Here is a 7403-nt window from a genome sequence, read left to right as displayed (position 1 = left end):
CACCACTACAACAACAGCAACTCCTACTACTGAAATCACATATGGCTCTTACCATGTACCAAATACTGCTCTGATTTACATATATTAACTCATTTGATTCTCATAGCAACCTTCTGATGCAGGTACCATTATTCTTTATTTTTTTTTACAAATAAGGAAACTGAGACAGAGAGTGAGTAAGTCACTGGCTAGTAAGGGATGAATTAGATTTGGACCCAGGCAGTCCGGCTTTAGAATCTGGGTGGTGTCTGTTGATTAGATTGCATGCATAGCAGATGTTTGAAGAGGTTAGGGGGCTTCAGGCTATTCAGTGATAAATGTCAGGAATTGAGCCCATATCTGTCTGGCTCCAGAGTCCTAAGGCTTCAATTCCCTGCCCTGTTCCACTGCAAACATAATATGAGTGTTCACCGGGGTTATTACTAAGACATCCAGAAAACTAAATGTCTGCAGAATTAAAGCATCATAGGGAGAAGTCTGATTCATGGTGGGATTAGAAGCAACCAGTTGTGGGGGTGGCTGGACAAACTCAAGGTGGGTGGATGGAGAGTCGGTAAGAAATTGGGAATGCAATTTTGATCTAGGAAATTTCCAGCATGAGGCACTGTATCTGAAATCACTGTGTAAGATCTTCAAGCTAGGAACCAGTATATTAGTTTTATATTAGTTTAATACAAACTTTTTCTGGTCATCTGTTGAAGCATTTAAGATCAGAAAGTGATGTCCTCATTATCTCTCTGAATCCTGGCAGATTTTCTCTACTAAAAGAGCTTGAACTTGGAAATCACTTCCTTTAGAAATCCCTTTAAGTCCAGACACAGGAGTCCAAATTCATGTGCTTTAGCTAATGATTAAATACCTCCTTTTCACCTTCCAGTTCTCTCCCTCTTTTCCAAGCAATTTAATCTTAACCATTCATGTATATTGTTTAGTTAGTCATGGCAATGAGGCCATTTGACTGACCAATTAGCAACTAAATTTAGACATGATATTGACAGTCCAGCTGTGTTGGCCACAGTTTTGAGATCCTAGAATAAGGGTTTGACTGATCTTCATGAATTGACAATGCACTTGGAAATGATGGTGTGGTAACCAAAGAAGTTTCCCTGATGTGTGAGAATACAGCATTTTGACTTTCAGATATATGTATAAGGCAATCACAGGGATGAAAATGTAGCTCATCTGGTTTCAGTGAAAGCAGCTTATGAAAAAAATAATCCAGAGGGGAGAGGAATTCCTTTTGAAGAAAAGGACTTTTCAAGAAAGATGTAGGTTTCAGAATTTCAATATCAAGCTTCCTTTTATTTTCCTGTTTCGAGAAACAAATATGTAATTGTTAACATCCCATTTTTAAAATTGAATTTATAAAATGACAGTCTGTTGCAATGAAGACTTCACATACACACATCTAAACCATCACTCCCGGTTTTCCCTAAGACTTGATTGTATTTCCTAATTTAAAATATGTGATCTTAAGTGTAATTCAAGTGAAAGAGCATTTACAAGTTTAACATTAAATTTGTAAATGAATATATAACATCGAAAGAGTCTTTCAAGCCATCAAAGATTATTTGGCCATGTTTCAAATCTTCAAAAATAATAAGTTAAAAAAATACAAAGGGGCTCCTGGGTGGCTCAGTCAGTTAAACATCTGCCTTTGGCTCAGGTCATGATCTCAGGGTCCTGGGAAAGAGCCCCACGTTGGGCTCCCTGCTCAGAGGGGAGTCTGCTTCTCCCTCTGCCTGCCACTCCCCCTGCTCCTGTTCTCTCTTGCAAATAAATAAATAAAATCTTGTTTAAAAATACACAAACAAAGACAATTTCAGGCAAATCATTTCCTGCTCAGGGTTTAAAATCCCAATTGAGCTCTCATCAATTCATCATCCACTCCACACAGGCCAACAGATGTCTTTCACATTCTGAATGTTCAGATATCCAAGGGAAATGCTCTCAGTTGCCCCAAGGAAATGAGGATATTTCAATAGTTTGCTTCGGAGAAAAGGACATGACATTCTTTCTTTTACATGCACATTAGACTTTCATCATGGTGCTGATTAGGTACCAAGCAAGAGGTTTGTCACTTGCCTGCTGTAAATCTTTCCCTGGTTCCTCCTCATTATTGTAAATAACCACTGACTTCTGAATAAAGCATTTTATCCTAGACCTCAAGTTAGAACCAGTTAGTCTCTAAGTTCATGGGAGCACAAAACAATGTACAAGCTTTGATAATGTAAGAATACTCTGGAATAAGCCCAAATTTAAAATGCAGTAACCTCTCCATTTGTATGAAATATCCAGAATAGGCAAGTGCATAGAGACAGGAAGCAGATTAGTGGTTGCCAGGGCTGGGCATGAGGGTAGGGAACAGGGAGGGACTGCTCACCAGTGCAAGATTTCCTTTTGGGGTGAGGAGAACGGCTTGGAACAAGATCGTGGGGATGGAAAGGCTAAATGCCACTGAACTGAACCGTTTAAAATGGTTTATTTGTGCAATGTGAATTTTACATAATTTAAAAAAAATGTAATGCCATCAAGTTGTGAGAGCAGGCAGTGATGAGTGGTGAGGGAAAGGGGTGCTTTACAAGGAAATTGAAATCACACGCCTACTTTTGGCTTCTGTCCCACCATCTTCCTTTAAAAACAGCAAACTAATTAGATGTCAGTCTAGACAAAAGGAAGTGGGTACATTGTGTGAGCCCTACCATGGGGTCCCACCAGTAGGGCACCAGACCACATTTCCTGGGGTCCATTCTTGTTCTGAAATCCTAGGAAATTTGCTGAGCACACCTTCACTCTTGAGGGCTCGGCAGGTTCCTGGGTTTCAAGCCCCAAGTCTTGGTGCCCTGAGATGGCCATGTGTGAGTGAATCACAAAGCCAGGAAGCTTAAGAGTCCAGTTCCTTCCTTCCCTCAGTGTCACCTTAAATATCACCATGACCACCTAGGCATCTTCTCTACTTGTGTTTTTAATCTTGATCTGTTGTGTGGATGAATATCTTCATTTACCCCCAATGATGATTTGGGGGCATCTTTTTGATTTGGGGATTTTTTTTTTTTAAGGTCTGTCTCCTTCTCTTGAAGGTCAGCTCCACAGTGGTATGGATGGATGCTCACACACATTCCTGGGGCCCTGCTTTGGTCCAAACACTGAGTGAGGTGCTGGAGAAGCAACAGTGAAGCCAAACCAGGCCTGGTCTCTGTGCTAATGAACAAATTCTAGTGAGAGACAGATGTTAAGCCAAGAATCACATGGAAACCTAAGGCTGCAACTGTCACAACTGTTGGGAGGACCTAGAGGCTCTGTAATAGGGACATTTAACCCTGTCAGGGAGGCGAGGCCGGCTTCTCTGACGAAGTAATACTTGAGAAAAGCTTGAAAGCCAAGAAGAATTAATTAGGCAAAGAGGATAGAGACCATTCCAGGCAGTGAGAGGAGCTAGTGCAAAGACCCAGTGGTGGCAGGTACAGGAGGAGAACAAGAAAACAAACAATGGATGGAGAACACAAGCAGAAGTGGAGAGAGGTCAGAGCAGGCGAGACCCTGTAGGCCAGCTTTAGGATTTTTTGTGTTTATTGTGAGAGTAGTGGGAAACTCTCGAAGATTCGAAGGAAGATGGGAAGGGTTGGCTTGATCAGAATTACATTCTGAAAAGGACTCTAGTGCAAGGAATGGAGAGGGAAGAGAAGCCGGCCTTGGTGCCTGGCTGCGGTCTGGTTCCCCTTTCCTCACTCTTAGACCGGCAGTCTGGACAGAGAGATGGGGGTGGTGTAGGCTTGCCCAATCAAACTGTCTAACCCTTTTGTCCTCAATGACTGGCTCATGGAGGAACAGGGGATGGAAAGCTGGCTCAGTCAGCATGACTACGGGGCATTTAGCAGGGATTACGACGGGCTTTCTCTTTGGCCTTGAACCCAAGCACACAGGAAGAGCTGCTACAGCTGTCTTGCCACCGTGATGTGAAGAGTCTGATGCTACCAGGGCCGCCAAATGGGACCTGAGAAGGAGGTCACGCTGAGGGATGGTGCGAAGCTGAGTCCTGCTGGCTTTCGGTATCTTGTCGAAGCACGGCTGAAGTTGTCCTTGCTTATGTACTTTCGATTGCATGAGCCAATGTTTCTGGTTTGCATTTGCCACCGTACGCCCAAAGACTGAGAGGGCTGACGGGCAATTAGGGGAGCATGGAAGCAGTCTCCGTGTGCGCATGCCCATCTGCGGCAGTCTCCATGTGCGCATGCCCCTCTGAGGGTTTAGGACTGTGCAAGAGAACAGGAACTCCTGATTCGACTACTCCTGCCAAGCACAGGTGGCATCCGAGGGGAAGCGGGAGAGAAATGGCCCCATTGCCTGGGAAGATGTCATTTTTGGCTATCTGAAATTCCAATCTAGTTAGGAGAGTTTGTGTAAATTTACCCTTCTCTGTGCTGGAAAGGGTACTTTTGTCTTTAAGGTTCTTAGTAAAGTTCCTGTTGGAAGCTTGGGGCTACTCTGGCTGATGTAAAGGGGAAAGGGAGGGAGCCAGGGAACCAGAAAGGTCAGAAAGCCCTGGAAGCTGCGGGATGGAAAAGGAGGGGTGTGGCAGCCACTGAGGCGAAGCTTCATCTCCAGGGAGATGTGTCTGTGGCCATGCCCAGGGAGAGATGTGATCATCCTTCTCTGCCACCCAGGATGGGAGCACCCTGCTAAGTACCTTCCAGCACTGCCTCCCCAGCCAGCAACTCTGGGCTTCTCAGCCAACTCTCTAGGTTTTCAGAGCCAAAGCCACCTCCCAAATCGGATGGTTATTTGAGACCCAAAGGTTGGCCTTCCTCAATCTTTCCTTCTCCCAAAGGAGGAGGAGTGCCTGCAAGGGAAGACAAGAGTCAGGGAGATGCCATTGGCTCAGTCTGTCTTTCAGGATGAAAGAGGCAGAACGGTATCATTGAGAGAGTGGAACAGGAAATGAAAAGCTCTGGGTTTAAGTTCTAACTCTAATAACAAATAATGGAATGGGGAGCTAGGTCTCTGCTCTGTTTCCTCACTCTTGGATGAAAGCATTGGTTTTGGTGTCCTTAAATCAAATGTTAAACATGTTACGGTGGATAACTGCCTTTAAAGAACTCAGGAAGTGAACCCTCCCTCAAGTTTTGGGGAGATCTCCTGCTGTTTTAGTCATGATGGGAAGCAGAGCTCCCCACTTCTCTCTCAGCTGAAGGGAGTGACGCCCTGGAGGTTTTATGAGGATTAAATGAGATAATTCATCAAAGGAGTCAGCATTGTGCCTGACTCATGGGAAGAGCTCAAAACATTCATTATTATTGTTTTCAGAAAGATGATGCAAATTGTCTTGAAAAACCAGCCCTGGGATTAATAATGGTTGTTGAGCTAAAAAATGTTTTTATGATTCTGTCTCTTACTTTTCTCTGTTTATACTCGCACAAAGACATTTACTTGCTCTCCTAGTGCAGTAAGAAAGCAGAGTGTAGGACACCATCCCTGTCCTCAAGGAGCTAACAGTTTAATCAGAGACATACGACTTACACATATTCAACGGTGTCTGTTAAAAAACGTCATTTGCAGGTTGAATAATAGCACGTGCCAGAAAAAAAGGTGTTGAAACATGTTCAAATGTTAAACATGGAGAATGGCAGGGGAAGTCCCAATACATCGCAGAGCATTTCAGGGTAACTCTCCAAGAGCAATCAACATCAATAGTAAAAATATGGATACCTTTAAAAAAGAAATTCATTTGTAACAAAAAAGTTCTCAATGATTCATGGATTAATAAGTAACAGAAGTTACAAAGAATTTATATCTGAGCAACAGTGAAATTAATGAAATATCAAAATTTTGGATGCAACCTAAACTGTATTGAGAAGAAAAGAAAGGAAGGAAGGAAGGAAGAAAAAAGACTTAAATGAGTTTGGTGCTTAAGAAAGTATACAAGTAAGAGAGTAATCGCAAAGAAATTGAAGAAAATCATAAAGATAAGGGCTGAAAATAAACAAATAGAACACAAAACAAAAAGAGATGGTCAAAAAAATTAAAAGTGGATTCCAAAACTCCAATAAAATGGACAACTCTATAGCAGAGCTAATCAAGAAAGAACACGTGCAAATAAACACTATAGGAAGGCAGAAAGGTCACAACCACAGATTAAAAAGAGATAAAAATCACCACGAGTAAATACTGTGGTCAATTTTATGGCATTTGAAATTAAATTAACACTAAAAATGTCTGTCACTGCTGACACAGGTAGCTCTGTGTTATGATCCATTATGAAACGCTGTGCTCTGCTTTTATATGTTATCGTATGTTATGATGACACATCTCAGTGGCTTAAACACAACAACATCTCAGTGGCTTAACCCAACAAAGGTTTCTTTTCTCCCCATGCTTTAGGTCTGGTGCGACTTAGGGATCCAGGCTGATGGAAGATGCAACTCTTCCACATGTGCTTCCAGGGTCCTGGCAACTGGAGAATCTGGAACTTTCAGTCAAGAGCTGCTTCTTGTGCGGAGGGCTTGGTGATGCACGCCTCAGATCTCCAGGAGAGCCTGCTCTGAGGAGTGGAGTTGGCTGACAGCCCCGAGCTGTGGGCACTTTGGGTCTGCTGCTGTGTTCCAGGGGAGGCCAAGCTCTCTCTGGGCAGCTCACAGCCCAGCCATGCTACCAGGGCCTGGCCATCTCTGCCCAACAAGGGGCTACCCCACAAGCAATCCGCATTTGAGGTTCTCTTTGGCCTTGGCCAAGACTTTTTCAGAGCGGTATTATAGTCCGAGCTTCTTCCTACCCAGTCCTCTTTATATATCCCTCTTCTTACTTCTCCCATGGGTGTCAGACCTGCAAGGCAGCCTGAAGGCTTTCCCTGCCTACTCCCGATCCCGCTCCCCTGGATCCTGCAGGCAGTACCCACAACAAATCTCTTGTACACCTATCTCCTAACTCCCAGCAGATGGGAACTCACAGAGCCTCTGAGTCATATTTCACTTTTGTTCACATTTCACAGGTCAAAGCCAGTCATAGGTCTGTGCCCATCTCCAAGGGGGTACGAAGCCTAATGCCAAAGAGAACGCATCCAGAAGAGAGAGTACGAAGGGGCATGTATGCGCTATGACTATGACTATCTGCTTAAGCAGCTACTAATGACCACCCCTTTCCTCCCGGGGCAGAGCCCCAGTTTTGTTCGGGTGTCTATTCTGCACTCCCTGTCATGACTCAGGGATAAATTGTAACTTACCAGAGCCAATTACAGCTATCCTATTTACCTTCCCAGTGGTTGGATCAGGAAAAGTCGTATGATCCAAATCCTGGCCAAAGAACTGGGAGAGGAAGTGTTCCCAGTGTCTCTCAGCTTTAAAAAAGGGACCCGAAGTGGGGGAAGAAAACATCCCCCTTTTGTTGCTGAGTTCTGTTTTGTGTGGATG

The sequence above is a fragment of the Callorhinus ursinus genome, unplaced genomic scaffold (genome assembly GCF_003265705.2).
Source record: "Callorhinus ursinus isolate GAN/ISIS: 27379988/994484 unplaced genomic scaffold, GSC_fseal_2.0 scaffold14, whole genome shotgun sequence".
NCBI lineage: Eukaryota > Metazoa > Chordata > Mammalia > Carnivora > Otariidae > Callorhinus > Callorhinus ursinus.
The sequence above is the reverse complement of the archived record's forward strand: the minus strand, read 5'-3'. Positions refer to the sequence as shown.